This window comes from Stegodyphus dumicola, chromosome 2 (genome assembly GCF_044657685.1).
Source record: "Stegodyphus dumicola isolate Sdum_Otavi_A_Nest chromosome 2, ASM4465768v1".
NCBI lineage: Eukaryota > Metazoa > Arthropoda > Arachnida > Araneae > Eresidae > Stegodyphus > Stegodyphus dumicola.
Genome location: NC_140769.1, coordinates 16978370 through 17000326, shown reverse-complemented (window position 1 = coordinate 17000326; position 21957 = coordinate 16978370).

Sequence of the window (21957 nt, the reverse complement as noted above, 5' to 3'; positions counted from 1 at the left end):
AATCTAACTTAACCTTTTGTTACACGGTTTAATGTGTTGTATACCCTTAAGAAACTTTGAAGTAAGCAAATTACCATTTAAAGGCGTTAAATTCGATAAAAGTTGAGTGCGCCATCCGTGTAAGGGAGAAATTCGTCCGTGAAAACCACGAATTAGTGATTAAAAAATTTGAGTTCGCAAATCACTCGCACAAGTGCGTACAGTCTAGAAATCGTTTTCTTACAAATCGCTAATTTGTAATTTTTGAAGCCTGAATTCGGCCCTAAAACGAAGATACTGATTCAAAATGCTTTTAATCGATTAAGGCCAAAGAAATCCCTCATGTTATCTACCTAGTTACCATTGCATTCTCCTACTGCATTCGATTGTATAGCAGTCATTTCACACCAAGGAATGACAGCTAGTTTCATAACTGAACCATTTTTCTCTGAATAGCAATCGACAGCTGGACCACTGTGATTGCAGCTCGCTTAGAGTCAATGTTAAAATGTTTTGTGATACATGAACTGCAGTAACGTGGCATTTTAGATACTACAATTTTTATGCAGGGCTGGGCCCCACCGCACAGTTACTTAAGAAAGATTTCACTAATGATTGTCTTATAGGCCAACACTTCCCCTCTTTCCACCAGACCTCAAACCTCTGTGACTGTTAGCTATGAGGTTATCTCAAAAGCAATGTTGGCCCACCAGCGGCCGAACGGTAAAATCGCTGAACACTGGTAGTTCGGTCCGATGTTCGAATCCCGCGAACGGGCTGGCTGCATGGGCGTTTTCGTGGTTTTCCGCATGTGTAACGTGTATACGAGCCAGTTTCCCTTAGAAAGTCCTCCACGAAGGCATCCCTCCTCTTAGGCAGATAGCCTTCGAGGCTTTGACATAATCACACACACACACACAAAAGCAATGTTTATGGTGATAATCTAAACAATTTGGCAGAAATGAAAAATGTGATAACCGACATGTCCGTAACATTCCTCCTGATATGCTAAGAGTTGCTGTTAATGCAGTAACAGGATTTAATTTGCTTTCGAAAAATACTGGACATTGCATTGAACATGCTTTGTAACACGTTTCGGAAACGATTAAACACATTTTAAACCGATGTTTTCATGTCTTATTTCATTTATTAACAATATTGCATACAGCGCCATTTTCCCCCTGGTGTTGAGTTTTTGAACTCTTTTTTTTTTTTTTTTTTTTTTTTTTTTTTTCCCGCGGAAAATAAATTCCCATAACCTCCTTTACACGATTCCCAAGTGTGATAACATTTGGTTCAGTAGTTTTCCTTTTATGGCCATTTCAAAGCGGAACTTTAATTATAACCACCATGTAAATTAAACTTTGAAACGCAATTCATGTAATTGATATTTTTAAAAAAATTGACAAGAATGCAAAATTTATGGAAATCTAGCAATCGGAAAACCTTAATTTTCTTGTGTGAGCACTGAAAATAACTGTAGAAGGACAGAAGAAAATTAGGGAGAAAAGTTAAAAAAAAAAAAAATTGCAGGGAACTTTTGCTGTCAGACATACCAAGATGTTTTAAAAAGTTGGACGCTTTTGAAGATACTTTCAGAATACTTCAAAGAATTTAGGTGTTCAAATAGAAAACACTTGGACGTGTACAGCAGCAAATACCATCGTTTGAGCTTGTGATTAACAGAAAAGACAAAAACAATATCATTGCAGATTAAATTGAAGAGCGACTGGTTTTAGACTATATGGTTGTATAAATTTAAATTACGTTATAGAACATCATATCGTATCATAAACGGAGAACACCATGATTTCTCTATCAAATTATTTGAAGATTCGGGAGTTTATCCAGTGATGTATGTGGATGTCACCTAAAGATGTTTTTTTTCCCCTCCTGATGAAACAGCGGCCAAGCGGTAAATCGCTCAACACTGGTAGTTCGGTCTGAGGTTCTAATCCCGCGAAAGGGCTGGCTGCATGGGCATTTTTGTGGTTTTCCCCATGTATAACGTGTATATGAGCCAGTTTCCCTTAGAAAGTCCTCCATGAAGGCATCCTTCCTCTTAGGCAGATAGCCCTAGTGTGCTTTGTCATAATTAAATAAACCAAAATCTCTTGATGAAACCAGTCTTTCCTTTTATCTCATACCTTCAAAATGCTTAGCATTTAAAGACTGATAAAGGCTCTGATGAAATGGATTGAATTGGATTATTAAGTTACGGCAAAGCAGGGCTATCTGCCTAAAAGGAAGGATGCCTTCCTGATGAACTTTCTAAGAGAAACCAGCTGGCATACACCTTACACATGAGAAAAATCACAAAAACGCCCATGCAACCAGCCCATTTACCGGGATTCGAACTCTGGAGTGAACTACCGGTGTTCTTTAACGCTCGGCCGTTTGTGGACCTTTATGAAATGGAAGGCGATAACTTTATTTAAAATGATTGTCAGAAATACCAAGATGTTTAAAAAAGTTGGATACTTTTTAATATACTTGCAGAATGCCTAAAGAAAAAGAGCTAGAATGAAGCAGAATGCCTGAAGAAAAATAAATTTTTGCGTAAAATTTAATATTTGTACTTTTTTTTAATTTAAACCTTTTTAATCTTATGATGTTTGATTCTTGCAATTTCAAAAATAAAATATATGACTAAAATATGAATAACATTTTAAGAAACCAAATGTAGGATAAAATTGTGTAAAGCAATGTGCACAATGATAAAACTGTTTAAAGCAGTGTAGGCAAGTCATCCTAAGTTAAAATGTCGTTTATACATCTTTCTTATTTATATATATCTTTCCTGAACGGAACATTGAAAGGCGTGTTAAGTGTGCTTTAATGTATTTTCTCTTTTAATATATGCAGTTTTCAGATGCATCGTAGTCTGGGTTACAGAAGTATTCTTCCGAAAGAAACGCAATTCAAACAAATAAAATCAAATTCTGGAAAATTTATGTTAATAAATATATTTAAAATGCTCAGTTCGAATGAATAAATAGAAAATTTTAAAATAATTATCTGAAGATACAATGCAACACTAACAATTAAAACAAAAATCTAAAAATTTAAAAATTACCTAAAATAGTAACTATGACTAAAAATGTAGTATTCTTCAAACAGTATAAAGAAAACTATTTGAAAAAAAAATTAAATAAACGGTACACCTTTGATTTAAACTACGCAGTTCGAATGAGTAAATAGAAATTTTTAAAACAGTTATTCGAAAGAAACTATGCAACGTAAACAATTTAAATAAAAATGCGAAAAAGAAAAAAAAATTGCTTAAAGTTTATAACAATTATAATTAAAAATATAAGATAAAGAACATTATTTGAAAGAAGGAACGTTTGGGTCTTTTTTGCTTCTCACGCACAATGTAAAAATGGAAATGAAAATAGGTTGCCACATATTAAGAAATTTGCCAAGTGAACTAATTTTGTCGCAAACTGAATAAAAAGCGCCAACATAAATTGTTGAATTTCTCCGTAAATTTCGCACCAAATTTTACAAAATTTAATATTTAGGCATAATTTGAGTCGTAGAATCAAAATATGGGAAAAAATTGGTATGTTATTTCAGAAAAAGTCCGTTTTTGTGTCAATATTCCTATGTTAGAGTAGTGCTATATATAAGTATAATATATATCCTAAGTCGCGCTTTCGAGACATGAAGAACGCAATTTGAATTTCGTGAATCGGCCCAGTAGAACGGCGGATATAGAAATGCCCCCCCCCTTTTTTTTTTTTTTGAGCAGTGTACAATGTTCAAAACCAGTTACTACCTTTTATTAAGCAACGGAGGTTTTTTGATATTTTGTACCTAACACCCCCCCTCAACCATCAGCAAACTCGTCACTCTGATCTGTTGGAGAGGACATGCCAAAACTTTTGATTCAAAGTGTTAATGTTTTATTATATCGTATCATTATTTATACTGAATTGTATCATAATGTTTTGTATTGAATTTTTAAATTATTTTAAAATATGTGAATGTATTGTTAATTACCTACGATGAGAAATTACTTCTAAGTTTTAAATAAAAAGAAAATTTTAAACATCTTCTATTCAAAAAATTACTATTGAATCATATTTATTGGAAAAAGTGCATAGTATTTGTGAACTTATTAGTCTACAAGATGAAAATAAGCTGGACTTACTCGCATCAAGAGACTTTAAAACGTATTTCATTTGACTTCACTTATTTTTAGGAAAAGGACTGTTTAATAGACATTTTAAGAAATATTGAGGACTTTTAAACTTTTAGTTTATTTATTATTATTCTTCCATATAAAATTTAGTTATATGCTTATTTATAAATCATCATAAAATTGTATACTTCATATGAGAAAAGATCATGATTTATGATAGGACAGTTAAAGCTTGTAAGCTATGCCCTGGATGCTCCTTCATGTATTTCCTCATACTTTCTGCTTCACTAATCTGCTAATGCTTTGCTCACCCGGCTTCTGCTGCTCCCATTTTCCTTTTCTTTATGACGCAGTAAATTTAAAATAATCTTATTTAGTAACAAATAGTGATCTGCTTCTGAAATTGAATTAAAGCTATGGAATAAAGATGTACCATTAAAAACTAAATCAACTTGCCTCGTCATTTGGATTAGCCTTACCACTTTGAAAAAGCCATGCCTGAACTTTGATGCCAAGCTTCACCACGACTGCCGAAATATCACAGATATATTCTTAATGAAAACTTAGAATGCAAAATACATTCTAGTTTTATCAGGATAGCGATGCTAACCCTAAATGTTCGTTTGCGAAGTTCATTTTCAGAATATTTTGAATAAATTATTTTTCTTTACCTAATACGTTTTGAATAACTTTTTAAAAAGGAGGATCCATAGTAAAAAGTCATTTCGCTGTACTGACTGTTATTGGGACAGGAGTCATTGCCAAACTCTTTTAAATTAAAAAACAAATTAAACTGGCCAATAGAATGGTTTTAGGTACTGTGCCTCAAATGTTTTCAGGCATTTTGAATGATATGCGCAGTCTTATTGACTTCGCGTTAATCTTATTTCTTTAACTGAATCCCCCCGATTTCTTTGGGAAGTCGTTAATTTACATTAAAATTTCTAATCTTACGAATATCGGTACTATTCAGTTAGTGCAACGCCAGTTAAAAATGCGCCAGTTTTTTACTTCCTTGTACGAAGTAAAGGAAATATTGTAATCACGAAAAATTCCGGGTACCATATTTAAACACATAATTTTAAAACAATAAAAAAATTGTATGTATCTCGCAGAACTCAAAAACGAATAGCCTCAAAATTTCAAATCTTGTGTATGTGGGACTGCTATATCATGTAGATGTGCGCCTCCCTTTTGGGTTGCAATCGGCAGCACCAAAAATATGTAACTATATGTATATATAACGTCCATTCTGTTACTCGGCTCAGTGAGCTCACTTTCTTTATTCTTATATGTTTGTAAATTGTTATGTTGTTCTTACCTTCCGGTTAAGGTTTTTATGCCTTTACCTGCATGTTATAGTTGTAGAATTATCAACAATTTAAAAGTTACTAATTCAGAAGTCAAACAACAAAAATCAGCGTTATATTTTCAAAATTTTCGCAGGACTAGTTTCGATGGTTTTTACCGAACCACCATCCTCAGCTGCAAAACCGCAAATGAACAAGATAGGAAATAATGACTAGATAAGAAAAGAAAGCCTGGACAGGAATAAGCAAGTGGCGCCATCTGTTGATGAAACCAGAACTAAAACATAATTTCTTTAAAGGCTGAAGGCAAAGACGGATTGGAATTAGGATCGTCAACTAGAACAGAAAGATTTTTTTTGAATGTGAAATGCCTCTAGAAAATCCGATTCTCCAATGGAAGATGTTTTTTGAATAATTTTGGCAGCAGAAAAATTGAAAGTGTGATTTTCGGACCAACAGTGTTGAGCAACGGAAGACTTCTGTGTTTCCTTTTTTCTAACATATGCCTCATGTTCCTTGAAGCGAAACTCTTAGTTTGGCCAATGTAAATTAAACCACACTGGCAAGTAATCCTATAAATACCCCAGGAATTCATATCCGGAATGGGGTCCTTGAGTATGGAACTCGGAATTTTATTGATGGGAGAATACACAACCAGAAAGTTAAATTTCTGCAAAATATGTGCAACTTTATAGCTAATTGATGGAAAGAAGGGAATGACAACAGAATTTTTGTAATCTCCTAAAACAAGTGTGTGCCTTTTAGTGTGTTGAGATGAGAATTTTTTAACTGCTTGATTAATAATGTTGGGTGAAAAGCCCCTATCAATAGCTATTGCTTTTAAATAATTTAGTTCTTCATCAAGGGCTAGTTTGGAGGAGCAAACTTGAAGAGCACGGAAAACATAGGAATAAAATGAAGCTATAGTGAACTGAATAGCAGGATCAATAGAATTCATTGTTGAAAGAACTTTATTTAAATCATCTTTATTACTTTCAAACAGGGTAAAAGTATCGTCTACGTAGCGGAACCATGCCGGGAAGTTTAAAGTTTCAAACAATTTTGATTCATAATAATGCATGTAGATATCAGCCAGGATGGGACTGAGGGGGCTTCCCATGGCTAATCCCTCAGTTTGCTTGTAATATTTATTTTGGAAAACAAAATGGGTTTGCTTCAAACAGAGTTGAGTGAGAGAAATTAGCTCATGAATTTCGATGCAAAAGAAATGAAATTCGCGAAGTCTGGTTTCTAGACATCTTAATGCACCTTCCACTGGAACATTGGTGAATAATGATTTTACATCAAAAGAAACCATGAGTAAATTTCTAGGAAAAATGTTTTTAACCTTTTTTACAAATTCTATTGAGATTTTTATGGTGTAAATGTTATTGTTTTCAGTTGAAAATCTAGAAACTAAATACTATTTAGCTAATGGATACGAGGCAGTACCTAAATTTGATATAATAGGGCGGAAAGGAATACCACTTTTATGAATTTTGGGAAGAGCATATAATCTGGCACAATTCGCAATAGATGGGATAAGCGAATGTTTTAAGTTGCTTGAAATGATTTGTGAAGATTTGATCGCAGTTTTTATTTTTGACAAATCCGAAGGTGAAGGATCTTTAGGGATCGGATTATACGGCCCTTCGTTTAAGAGTTTAGTGACACCATCGATGTAAGTGTTTTTATCCATGACGACTATTTGGCCACCTTTGTCGGCCTTTGAAATGATAATATCGGGGTTAGAATGAATTTCGCGCATTGTAGCTCTTTCTCTCGCAGTTAGATTTGGTTTCAAAGGTTTATTATTGAATTTCACATTATGAGCGATAAGATTCCTAATCATTTCTTTCTGTGAATCTGACACTTTACTGAACTTGAAAGCTTTTTCGATAGGAGCCAAAATCTTTGGAATCGAGGGTTTACAGGTTTGTGAGAAGTTAAAATTATATTTTAGAATCCTTTCTTGTTCTTCTGAAAGACTAAAATTAGAAATATTAACTATTGGCTTGATGTTTACAATGGGAAGATTTTTTGAACTACTTGAACTGGAAGACTGTAAAAGAAGTTTTTCGAATTTAACTGCAAGAGTGTTTTTATGACAGTTAACTGCATTCTCCGTTCTAGACCAAGACTTTTGTTCAAGGGCAGTGAATTTTGGATATGAATTAGCGAGTTCCAGATGAAGCTTATAGAGTTCATGTTCAATTTTGGACAATTGTTGACGTTTTTGTTGTTTGACTTCTGAATTAGTATTTATTCGGCGTGTTATTGTGTCTTAATTAATTTAAAAGTTGTTTAAGTGCGGCTAAGCCTAATTTTTTTTTACCATAGCAGGCATGTTTGTTTATATTTGAAACTTAGCAAAATAGTGAATTTGTTGCCAATCTAGAGAAACTAAGCTTCGCAACAACAAAACGTCTTCTTTTGTTATTGCGAATTAAATTATACTTAATCCATTCTGGATTATCGTTTAAGTTATTAGATTATCCCATATATTGACTCAGCATAACAAATGAAATCAGTTTCTATGCCTTCAATGTCTTTTTGCCGAGTGAGACCAAAAGAAAACTTTCAGTTGTGTGCACTGAAAAATTTGTTTTCTTGCCTCTGGCCGAATTGCTTTTTTTTGCGTAGAAACTGTAATTTTAACTGTAATTAAAAAAATAATAACTGCATTTGCTGTTCTATGTTTTTCTATATCTTTCAATTTTTAAAGAAGATATTTTGAGTTTTTATTATTTTTTCCTTGCCGCGAAGTGAGAACTGAATTACTTGAATGATAAATATATCTCTAATGAAATTCAAGGAAATAAGTGTTTCATAATAACAGAAAATTCTGTCGTCAGTCTGTTTCGGACATGGACCTTATAAGAGATAGACTAACCCAGTGAGAGGAGCGCGCGTCACCGACATGCCGGCAAGAGAGAGTAGGGACGATTGGGGAGGGTATTTGTTGTTTATTGCAACATATCGAGATAAATTTTTCCAGTGATGATACTTTCTGCAAATAGAAAAGGTCCACAGAGCTTAGTTGTTCCAATCCAAATATTAACTTTATGTATGTCTCCCTGAGATTCGTATAACACGTGTGGAAAAAAATGCGTATAATTTAATATTCCGTAAAAGGAAGTCATGTGGTGTATACATCAGATTTTGTTTTAGCCACCAATTGTTGCCAAGTATAAAATTATGAAATAATAATAGAGTTTAAAAGACTAAAAAAAATTACTTCTGTAAAAAGTAAATTTTAAAAATTTCATAGTGCTTAAAGAAAGTAAATTTTTCTTTTTAACTTTTTAATCTAGAGTATTCTACACATAAATAAAAAAAAAATTAATTTAAGCAGATGGCTTAAAGGATATTCTACAGATAAATAAAAAATAAAAAAACAAAAGGAAATTCAATCTAAGCAGGTGGCATAAAATTATAAATATCATTCAATATTATAGAAAAAAAAATCAGTTTATGAATATGACCGATACCACATAAATTCTATCAAATATTACTATATGGTGGCGAGCAGTGCCCCGCTGAAATTTATTTCTCCATTCAGCATTGCTCCACAATCGTTCCACAGTTTGGGTATGGTACCCGGTTTCGGGGGTCTACAAAATTATAATTGTGATTCACAGCGAAAGGTTCATCATTTCTTAATTCCTCTTTCTTATACAGTTTCCAGCAGTTCGAAATTATTATGCTGCCATCCGTGGGTGTTTTCCTGAATGGCAGTCATCAATATTGTAGCACAACGATCAGGAATGGTGACCAGAAAACATTCTTTGAGCGCCCGGCATAAACCATTGTCCCGGAAGAGTATATCCAATGTTGTCTTCTCTTTTTGTGAAAAGACTTGCGTCTATTTCCACGATTTTGTTGGCTCCACCGATTTTATTTCTTTTACGAGCCATCAAGCTATTTGCACATACCTCCCTCAAATAGTTATTCTAATCTACCGTCTTATTACACCTCCTAAGAGAAGAGGAGGAGACTGGTTTCTTCTGTTAGAAAATGCTGCCTATTATGGCTCATTTCTAACTGAAAGTGACAAAATTCAATCGACGTCAATTTCTGACACTATAGATAGATAAAAGAAAGACGCTAGCCTTCAAATCATTTTTTTTTTCACTCAATCCTTTTTTTTTTTTCCTTTCCCCCCCAGCAAGAACGTACGTAACAACGGCATGCATGTAGTTTTGTTTGAGTCAAACGTTAACTTCATCGAATGTTTTTAAGTGTGTGTGTGTGATTATGGCAAAGCCTCGAGGGCTATCTGCCTAAGGGGAGGGATACCTTCGTGGAAGACTTTCTAAGGGAAACTGGCTCGTATACACGTTACACACGGGGAAAACCACGAAAACATCCTTGCAGCCAGCCCGTTCGCGGGATTCGCACCTCGGACTGAACTACCAGTGTTTAACGACTTTACCGCTCAGCCACTGGTGGGCCGAATGACTTAAGAAAAAAGAAAGGCTGTCTTAAGATTCCTTTAGGAAAGAGAATCCTCTTTCCTAAAGGAATCTTAAGACAGCCTTTTCATCTTTGGGTAATTTATAAACTGTGTAGTCCATCGTACTAAAAAAAAATGGCAAAATACTTGATATGTGAATTTCTTCATTTTTAACTGATGCCGCTCTGATGGAATAGTACCCGAATATGTGTTATGTTATTTTTACTTTGGACTTTTCTTCAGCTTAACCATATCGTAAATATTTTGGCCATTATTTAATGCTTCGCCAAATCGTCAGCTTTCGGCGGTATCTGAATCCGGTCGCGATAACAGAACAGTACCTATTTCGCTAATATTTGCAACTGATAATTGCAAACCAAGCTGAGAAAAGTGTCCGAAAACAGATGTAAGCCCCTATATTTGGCTAAATATTTAATTAACAGAGTGATGCTGCAAAAAAGAAAATCGTCTGTTTCAATAAATTTCTTGAAACTACAGGAGAAACTACTTAAGAGGATTATAAAATTATTTCTGAAACTACAGGAGAAACAAATTGGGAGGATTATGAAATTATTCATCAAAGAAAATCTGAACCCGACTTTGCATCAAATTCTAAAAAAGGAGGAGGGGGTCAATTTTTGTTTTTAAATTTATGTTTTATTATATTTTCTAGCTGTAGCTACTCAGAATTTGGAAACAAAAATTTATAGCTGAAAATTCGAAAATGATTTGAATTTCAAATTAGTGGCAATGACTCGATCTAAACCCAAAGGGACTATTGTTTTTGTTTTGGCATTTTGCGTTGAAATCTTTAAAAAGCTGTATCACTTTTCAAACTGTTTCCACCAAATATTATTGCCCTGTATTATATTAAAAAAATTAAATAATGAAGAATCTGCATAAATGAATGTGTGTTTCTCGCATTGTGATAAAACAGCGGTACCTAGAGCCATCCAATTTTGAATGACATAATCCTACTGCGAATATGGGCATGTGGAAGATCAAATTTGAAATTTGGAATTTGTTTTATTGTCGATTTTATATTTTGTAAAACTTTAACTAATTTTTGATTAACAAACTCAAGGATTTCAAAGCTAGTAATGGCAATGTTGTACAGAAAAAACATTTTTATCTGCATTGCGTGAGACTGTGTTTCGGAAATTCTACAGATATGCTCAATTTAAAATTATTTTGCGATATTGCTCTTGAAATGAATTTTGTGCGAAGAACATGATATTTATTAAATAAAGTTAACACACAAAATGTTAAAAAACGTCCCTTTGGACGTAATTTAAAATCTGAAACCTTCAGATTTTCTTTTTCCTTTATCTTTTTTTTTTTTTTTTTTTGCAATCTATTTTTTTATAATTATTACTATCAATTATTTAATAATAATTATTAATTTTTCAACTTGTTTTTGGCTGTTTTGTTGCCATGGAACATATAAGCGGTTATCAATATGATATTCACTCAGAAAGCAGCAAAATTAGGGGCTTATATCGGGGATGACATACGCGATTCTGTTGTATCTCTGAAAATTTAGTGTTGTAAACATTTATGGCTTTAACTTAACTGACTGTGGTGCCGAACAAAATACTCCCTCCCCCAAAAAAAGTATAATCATCATATTCATTATTCATAACATTCATATATCATATCTAACAATCAATAGTGGTGCTGGGTTAGTACAATAGGGCGCATTGTGAAGCCTACTAGGGAAAAATCAATAACGCCAAATTCAATTAAACTCCATGCTTCTTAAAAGCCTCCCGGCTCAAACAAATGGAGAAACATGACAGACCACAGTAAAGTACACACAAGATAAATACACAAATGCAATTAAATTTTAGACACACATTTATTAAATTCTTGAATATATTATATTATTAGTAAATACTTGGGTAACTGATCGGTATCCCCTACCACATATTTTAACTATTAAAATATCGCATCTGTCACACAAAATTTCAGCTTACAATAATTAAAACATTTAATTAATAATTAAATTTTTTTTCAGAAATTAAGAAGGTGTAACATATTTTAATTCTCCAAATAGATGGTTCTCATTAATTAGAAACTAACATTTTCTGACTCACAAACTCAGTAGGTGAAACAAATTTTAAACATCCCAAAACTGGCCATCACTTGAAATAATAAATCACTTCTCAATTTTACTAACTGAAATATCTAATTTATATAAGTAATTTAAATGGGTTAAGTCCCATGTTGGGATTTTGGGTAACGAAAGGACCGATGTGTTGGCCAAGGAGGCAGTTTTGGGCGAATCCGGGGAGCGTATTTCCAAACCCTACCCCACTTTTCGAATTTTTGACGTCACGGAAATATCGACTAGTTTCACCTGGCAAGACGGCGTACCCCACTTTTGACTACTACGGCGCGCTTTCGAAAGAATTGTGGTGCTGAATAGAGTGTTTAGATGGTAATTGTGAGATTTTCGCAATTTAAATTTTGAGTGGAAGTTTACGCAAAATCTTTAGTGAATGGTTATTGTTTATCGCCGTAGTATATCTGAGGAAAGAGGAGAATAATCCACTGCTAATGTATACATTAACAGTATGAAAAATTTGGAAGGTGATACTCGGCAATATATGTGATGCATTCATCGCAAAATTCAGCTACGCCAGTAAAACAAACGAGAATGTTCGAAAAATTTATCCACATCTGAAGTCACTATAAAAAAATTGTATATGTGCCAACACAGATATTTTAATAATAATAATAATAAACACTTGCAGAAAACTTCAAATCAAGGAATAAGAATTGCAGTGCCTCTGTGTGCTTAAAAACTACGAAGCATTCTGCAGACTTTTATGCCAAAATCAAGGTTGACAAATATATTAATAAATTTTAATGTTTCTTTTAGTGTATATATTTCAAAAGTATTAAAATAACTTGGACGGTTGTTTAATTGATTAAAACAGCAATAAAGTTCTTTTATAAAGATATACAAGGAACTTCATAATTATCAAAATATTTCATTGCTTTGGTGAAAAACTGAAATTTACTAAATTAACTAACTTTTATTACATTAAATTTTTTCCTAACTGTAGTATTATGCTCTGTTTTAAAAAAGCTTAAATACTTTATTCGTTATACTTTAAAATATTTTCTTATTTATTTACTAAATGTGTTAAGAATTTCCATACATGCTTGTGCAGTGTGAATGCATGTTTGTGTAATAAACTTTGATTTTCATGAACGAAAAAGAAATACAATCTCCGAATAAGTACTTTTTCGTTTTCCAGTTCCTGTGTTTAGCTGTAAAAGTAAATTCACTTCAAGTATGTGTCTATGCAATTTTGACGATGTAAATACTGAAATGATTGTACAATAAAAACAACTAAAAAAATATCCGGAAAGCTCTTGAAATTTTGGATAGTCAAGCATATAAAAAATGAAATACTGTAATAAGTGAATGGAAGAATAAACTACTAGTCTGAACTCATAAAAACAGTTCATCTTATTTGTATCAACTTGACTATTTAATATTATGCACGATTTTGAAAAAAATGTATGCTGCTGATCTTTGGAATATGATAACGGGTGATTTTTACAATGGTTGTTATGTGGATTAAGGCTGCAAGTTGAGACTTTAAATATGAATAGTAATCTGAAAATTTGTAGTAGTAACTTTATATCCAACAATCTCTGCCTAATAACTTCCATATTTTAAGCAATTAAAAATATATATTTTTAACCACTTGTTATTAATTTTATAAAGTACATTCTATAATTTAAATTTTATTTACTTTCATCTATTTTAATGTTAGCCATTATAAATTTTATACTACTTTTTTAAGATTTCATAGTTGCTAATTAAACTTCCTTTACAATTTATTTAGGTATTTTATACATACATTTATATTTTATGTAAGAAAGGGATTTATTTGCAATAGATATACAGTGAAAATCATTTAACACAAAACTGAGGGGACTGAAATATTTTTTCGTGTTAAAGGATATTAATATATATATATATATATATATATGTTCAACAAAATTAAGCTTATTAGAGTACATTTTATTTACATAGATATGTGTATATGCATGTATTTAATAAAAATCAATGAAACAAAAACATCCACAAGAACTTGATAGAATTTAATACAAAATTTTCAAGTTTTTTGAAAAACAAAACATTTATTGAGTTTTGGGAAAATAATCTGATATTTTTCTTTGCATTGTCTTTTTTTAGTATCAAATTGTTCAATGTCAAACATTTTGTTATTCATTTCACCATTGGAATGTGCGTCTGAATAACTGTCCATACTTTTTATGATGTTCCTCATTTCGGATGACGTGGGAACAGGAACTGCATTATTCATTTTATTTTCGTCATCAGAATCTGCATCAATGATATTTTTTTAGCTTTAAACAAACTCCAAAATAACTTTGTCTTCCATAATTGAGGCTGTACACACATTATCATAAATTACTGCAACGAATTCTTCTGATAGTACAGTACAACAGTTCATTAATACAGAAACTTTCTCAAACATTTTATTAAGTGTCAGCTCAGTTTCACTATCCTACTTCTCTATTTCTTTTGGCGATAAAGAATCTGATACTTTTGAGAATTGTGTGTAATGAAAATAATTTCCATTCATCCTTGGAGTTGCTGAATTCCATTCATACTGATACTTTTGAGAATTGTGTGTAATGAAAATAATTTCCATTCATCCTTGCAGTGCAACATATGAGCCAAACTCACTAATTTTTACTCGCACTGCCATGTACTCGTCACCGAATTCCAAAGCTAACTGATGAGAGATGAGATTTTTGTGTGGCGTTTGTAGAGGTGGAAGGCGAAAGTAGCGTACATTAAAGCGTATATTAAATATTTAGCGTATATTAAAGAACCTTGGTAGCGTAGATAAACAAAACTGGCTCGTGTCGCAGGGTATTTCAAAGCCAAATTAGCCTCTTTTCTACAAAATATGTGAAACCACCTCTCTTTTATTTCACATCCCGCTTAAATCTCATCTGCGGTGCCAGTGTTTTCTGTATTTTGTTCATTTCCAGAAAGGATATCTTTTCGTGTTAAGAGAAACAAAATGCATGAAAATACATAGTAGTTTGTCGGGACCGTTGCATTATTTCGTGTTAACCGATATTTCGCCTTAAGTGATTTCACATTAAACGTATTCCATCATATACAGATGTGTTTGGACTATGTATATACAAATAAATTTTTAAAAGGAAAATTTATAATCCTTTCAAAATTTTTCGTGCATTATGCTGTTAAAAATTGATTAGTAAATATATAAAGAAAGAAATTTAGAACAAATTTTTCAGAAAGAATAAAAATTGAAATTCAAATTAACTTGATAAAATCCTATAAAAGTCGAATATCAAATATTATTTTTAGACTAGTAAAATCTTTTTAAATTGTAAGGTAATTTTAATGATTTTATTCCCCCCCCCCTTCATTTTTCTTAGCTACTGCTGTTTGATAAGAGGTTCTAGTAAAGTTTTGAGTTAAGATTATTTTGAACTTTCAAAGATTTTTCTACATTTTTAAGGGCATGTTTCCATTTTTTTTTTTTTTTTTTAAGATTCTTTTTAGATTAGAAAAATATTTTTAAATTGGAAGATATTTTTAATGATTTTCCTTCGCTTTGAGGACTAGAATTTTCGGGTGAACTATTAAGATAAAAAATATATTGAAATGGTTTATCAACTGATTCTGGATACAGAAAAGCAAGGATTTTGTTTTAGAAGGGGAAATGTAATTACCGTATTTGACGGCATATAAGACGCACTTTTTTTCCTAAATTTGATCCAGCACTCAACTTGGCTACAGCGCCATGGGTGATACCGGCAATGCGACCAATAGTAAAATACATAATTAGAATAAATATTGATACTGATAAATTTTTAAATAGTACCATTGTTACTATAATGATTTGAAGAATAATAAATTGTAAAAATTTAGATTATAAATCGCAAAAATGGTCTACAGATGTTTGGGGGTCTTCGGTGACAACCAGCATGAAAAATGCATTAAGCACGATTATATATAACATAATGTTCTGCAGATAATATTTCAACATAATATATATCACATAATAAAAATTTCAAGTCGGTGTCATGGGCAAATCACGTAAAATGCGCGCTGCAGTCAACGTGTTAATTTTTACATTTTAAAGTATTTTATGAAGATCATTTGAACTTCAATTTTTTAGTCTTTGTGAAAAGTTGGTTCTAAATTTCTTTATATATATATATATATATAAGAACTCCTATACTCCTAGAAAAAAGTAATTTATATACAGTACAAAGTCTTTAATTCGGACTCGTCGGGACTTCGGCAATTCCGGATTATAGATCATCAATTTAAATCTGGTAAGATGGCATGCAGAAATTATAAAATTAAAAATATGAAACAGTAATTTATGAAATAAAGAGCAATTATGATCTAAAGGGTATCAAAATTTACAACAAAAAAAGCTTAATATTTATTTATTTACTTTATTAAACATTTCTTTCAATGTAAGTTGTTTAAGTTGCTTCGTTTTATGTGCTAATACTTTCTCTTTAATTCTATAAACAGACGTAATTTCTTGTTCAGTTACAAAGTTCCGCTGTTCAAGTCCTGTAATTGCTGTGCCGAGATTACCGACTAACTTGTCAATCGACATTTCTTCTTTTTCACTAACCTCTCTGTCACTTTCTTCATGCCTTTATCCATTTTTTGCAGCAATTCCACTTTTTGTTTGATGGACATCGAAACATGCTTTCGCTTTGTAGGTCCCTCCAGAATCCGAAAGTCTTTTTGACATAATCGAAAGTTCAAGCTTACTTTTTATAAAATTGCTCTAACAGCCTGCAAAAAATAATATGCCTGATTCAATTAGAAGATTAAGGAACAACGCAATCTGCAACTTTAAATGAAATAGGTAATTAGATAATTTTAGCCTAGCTTATACCGTCTGTTATACATTAAACGCACGCATGTGCAGAAAGTTTGTAGCTTTGAGGTCCGGATTATAGATCATTCCAGATTATGGACGTCCAGATTAATGACTTTATACTGTATTTATTTATCCCACACTTTCATTTTGAAACATTTTAGTACATGCTTTTTCTCAATATTTTAAAAGTTGATTTTTTGTTGAACTGAAATATGTAATATGGAAAAATTCTATCAAAAAACATAATTCAACTCAGAATTGAAACAGGAGATAATAATGTGGGGTATTTGATCCTTTTCCCCTAATAGTCATTTGAAACATTTTAGCGTGTTTTTCCATTCAGCTGAAACAGTAAAAATATAGAAAAATTGCCACAAAAACATAATTCGGCTGAAAAACAAAACAGGCAAAAAAAAAAAAAAAAAAAAGGGGGGGGGGGTTCGCGTCAGGAAACTGATTGGTTTAAAACAGGGCTTCTTAAACTTTTTTTCAGTTGTGACCTTTTTTTATCATAGATTTTTTTTTAACGACCCCAAAATATTTACGAAAATTTTGTGGGACCCCATAAGCATTGTGAAAATCCGACACGCACGTGAGTGAAACTGTCAATTTTTTCACTTGTACTGTAAGATAATATGGCAGCTTTAGGTCATTTTCTTTAATTTCTCATTTTAAGACATAAAACAATGTGAAAATTTTAATTAAGTAACAGATGAAATGACAGCGTCATGTGCAAAGCAAGTAAAATGAACATTTATATTATAAAAAGAATGCGTTGAAACATTTTTGTTTTTCTCTTTGTCTGTATTGTCTTATCTTCATCTATTTTCAGATACATTGCGTAAAAATATTCGGTAATTGTAAAATTATTATATTAAGTTTAAGAAATACCAAAACTACTAAAATTTTTTTCTAACTGAGTGTAAGTGACGGAACTAAGACTACTAAAATCAGTTCTATGGAAAAAAATGTGCTGCCGCGGCCGGAAATAAAGTATTTTTATTTTAATTCTTGCTGCCTAAGATAGTTTCTTATTTAATTTCAAAGCCTAAGATAGTTTCTATTTTAACCTGGAAAATTATTGAGCAATAAACTAAGCAATTTAAAAGCAATAAACGTAGTTAAGAATATTTTTTTTCTTTTTAATGTGATTGATTTAAATAAAACTGCATTAAAATCACGAGATCTCTAATTAGAAAATTCAATAATTTTGTGAAATTACACTACCTGGACTCATTAAAAATCATTATATATTTTTCCTTTTTTTATGATAAGCATTTTAAGCAGCTAATTTTTAAAGAAATAGTCATGTGAATATAAAAATATGTATGGCAGCTTTGCGAAGAACGTGATGTTTAATAAATATCTAAAATTAACAAATACATGTTATTAATAAAAAGACCCAAAAATAAAAACTGTAAGCCATCTTATTAAAACCTGAACATTTGATATGATGAATTGAGAAAAAACTAGGGACGGGGAATGTATGTTCACACTTAACACTGCGTCGTGAATTTTAAAAATTTGCTGCTATGCTGCTTAAAAAAAAAAAAAAAAAAAAATTATTTTGTAGTTGAATTATATATGCTTAATAATAAAGCTAGAAAAACACACACACCAATAAATAAATAAATAATAAAAATAAAAATAAAAAATAATAATAAAACAAAATTGGATTAGCAAGAGCAGGCTGGTAGACTTCGAGTTCAGCGAGAGCATATAAAAACCTTAACAAACCCTTTTGGGCGTCTGTTGAAATATGAAAAACCTTTGTGTGTGTGTGTATTTTCTCCATTCATTTACCCTTAAAGAGTGTTTTCGTACGTATTTTCTCTTGCGACTGAGTGAGAAAATGTATTACCATGTTTAGTTTGATAATACTGTGCACGTGTAGCGTAACTATAGAGAAATTATTAGAGAAGCTGTATTGTCTATTTGCACCATTTTCGGTGCTACTTTGGTAGACGGTTGGCATATAAGCATTCTTTACCGCGCTACGCACATAGGGCAAAATCCAGACTTGTGATTGGACATACTTTCCGATAACACCGTTTTCTCTTGGCGTAATGACGTTTAGGCGGGTTTCTTACGGTTTTGTTTTCGTTGAATGACGCGCATGAGTGACACTGAAGCGTGAAAATTATCGTTTGTTTTCTTTGAAACGAAAAAATTTAGCTGCAGTGTTCTACAGATGGCGTCCTGTTTCATGGAATAATAAAATTATAAAAATCTTTCAATGATGATGTTAATATCAAAAGCAATCTTACATGCTCAAATTATATAAATAGCTGAATGAATTTAGTGCAAAAACCAAAACAAGACGATCTTGATCCAACTGTTTGTGTGCTAGTAAGTATATTATTATTATTGCACTTTTGTTGCAGTCTGTTTCTTTCACATTGCAGAAAATAGTTCCCTTGTAAATTTTATGGTTTTTTTTCATGTTAATATCCATGCCATTCTAATATATCTGTTGCTTTAAATGAAAGAAAAAAGTGAATTCAGTACTGTCGCTAAATTTAATACACGTATAGCAGAAAAGAAACTTCTCTAGCAAACATATTTTTATGCAAAGATACAAAAGATGTTACACATTAAAAAATGGCAATATTCGTAAGGTAATATTATTCAATTTAAAATACGTATCTCTATTTCTGTGTTCCAAATCTATATTAGTCTAACTTCAAAAATAAATTTTACTTTTTCAGACTGATTATAAGTATTGTGAATTTATTGTGTACCTGTGTAATGTTAGCTTCCAACGTCGTTTTTGCTATTTCCGAAAACTGACTTATCTCATGCTTTCGCAGATTGCATCAGCAGAGAATGGATATATAATGAACAGGAAATATTTAATTCATAATCCCAACATTTTTAATATTAAGGGATTTAAATTAAGAATACGTTCATTAAAAATATCTGCACTTAATATTAATACACAGTTACGGAGTTAGCACGAGAAGAAATGCCGTATTTGACGTCATATAAGACGCACTTTTTTTCCTAAATTCTGTCTCAAAAAAGTTTCCTGCGTCTTATACGTGAAGGACACAGGTTAACTTTCAATACTGAATGCTATTTTTAGCCCGGATAAAGATCTAGACACACATAACTTTTTCTACATCTGCCATAATTATTTTATCAGGTTTAACTAAATTTTGCCGAAAGGCTGGATGGACGAAGCTGGAATGAAACTGTGGTTACAGAACGTATGGGCGAGGCGACCTGGTGGACTCTCAAGAAAACCCTCTCGAAGAAGGTGATACTAGCGATGACGGAAACAGTAGTGATGACGATATTCTCGTTTTCGATGATGATGATAGTGAAAAGGATTTTTATGGTTTTGAAAGTGATTAAAGTCTAATTTCATGATAGGCAACGTTTTCCTTGAATCTGTGTTTTTTGTTGTTTCTGCTTTATTTTGTATTATGTTTGACTGCTTGCCGTTCATTCATTTAGTCATTATTGAAATTTTCATATGATGTTCAAAATAGCTTGCCGTTTGTTAATTTTCCTTTATAAAAATATGTTTGGTAATTGCATTCAATGAATGTTTATTTAGCTTTTACGAAACGTGAGAACTAAAAGAAACCACATTTTAAGTTATGTCGTGCGGACTATTGAAACTTTTTTTCCTTGTGTGTGGCCTTCTAAATAAGCGTGCGTCTTATATGCCGTCAAATACGATAATACGTTTTCTCTCTAGGAATAAAAAAATCACTATATTTTTTATATTAAATTCCCCAAACTACTGTGTTGTAAGAAGTGTAATCTCATAACAACAAAAATACAACGTATGTAATAATTTTTTGGGTACTGTTTTCAAAATGTAAGCAAAAAGGTATGGAGGTGTACCCTCGAGCCCAAGCAAAGTCAAGACGTTCCAAAGCGTAGAGGAAATGATGCCATCGGAAGCCATATCCAAATACGAGCAGGGATTTTTCTCTATGTGCGTGGCGCGGTACGGAATGCGTATATGCAGAAGGTTGCACGGATTTTGGCGAGCGATACGAATTATGGTAAATCCATTCCTAGACAAGTTATTTATGGTAACCAATACTTTGTTGTCATTTTATTTAAAAAATAATGTGTTTTATTATGCATAAATTCCGTGTTTTAAATATTGTTTATGGCTTCTAAATATTAAAAATCAATTTAATTTTGCATTTTTATTTGAAATATAAAATTTTGTTGTTTATGATATTTTATGTTGTGGATGATGTAATAAATGACGTCACATTACTTTAAAAGTAATTGGTTTTAATATCTATAAATTTAATCTAATGTTTTAAACCTTATTTATGGCTGTTAAATATTAAAATACAATTTAATTTTGCATTTTTTTAAAAATGATTTTACTACGTATGATTATTTAAATATCTTTAATTCTATTCGTGATGTAATCAGCTTCCTGATTGGTTACAAGATATTTGTGCATTAACGAGCTGTATAGCTCCCTGATTTTTTTAAAATTGTTTATATCTTTTGCAATATCAGATTTTAATTACTTACTGGAACTAAGGTTTTCATTATTGTGTGGAGGCTAGCTTCTTTTTGCTTTTTATCAAGACCCAAATAAGAGCAGAACTTTATTCTACTGTAGTAATGAGAAATTTAATTTTATAAAAATGAAGGTTAAATTTTTATTGTTTGCTAATGACAACATCATATCTTTAAACAGATCAGTCAATAGCGTTTTCTTACAATGTAGAGTAATTAGATTTGTCGAAGCGGGAAACATGAAAAATGTGCAACGCCTTTGTCGTTGTGCAACGTTGAACTTCGGACCTGTCGGTGCTAGATGTGCCTTCAAAAATAATCATGAGTTTTTTTTAGCTATAATGTGAAGGCACTCGGTAAAGAGGGAGAAAATGTGTTAGAACGTTATTAAAACTAAACTGTAAAGTGTGAATTCTTTCTGTGCTTTTACGAAGTATTTATTTGCTTTTATGAAGTGTGCGCTGCACCTACTTTATAAACACAACTAATAAGCTTTTACCCTTTAATTGGCAAACTGTGAAAAGTAAGTAAAACTTTTGTGTGTAGTAAAACTTTTTTGAGGTGAACATACTAAAGTAAGTAGATATGTATAATATATTTATGTCTGTTGGTTGCTTAACTTGATATTGA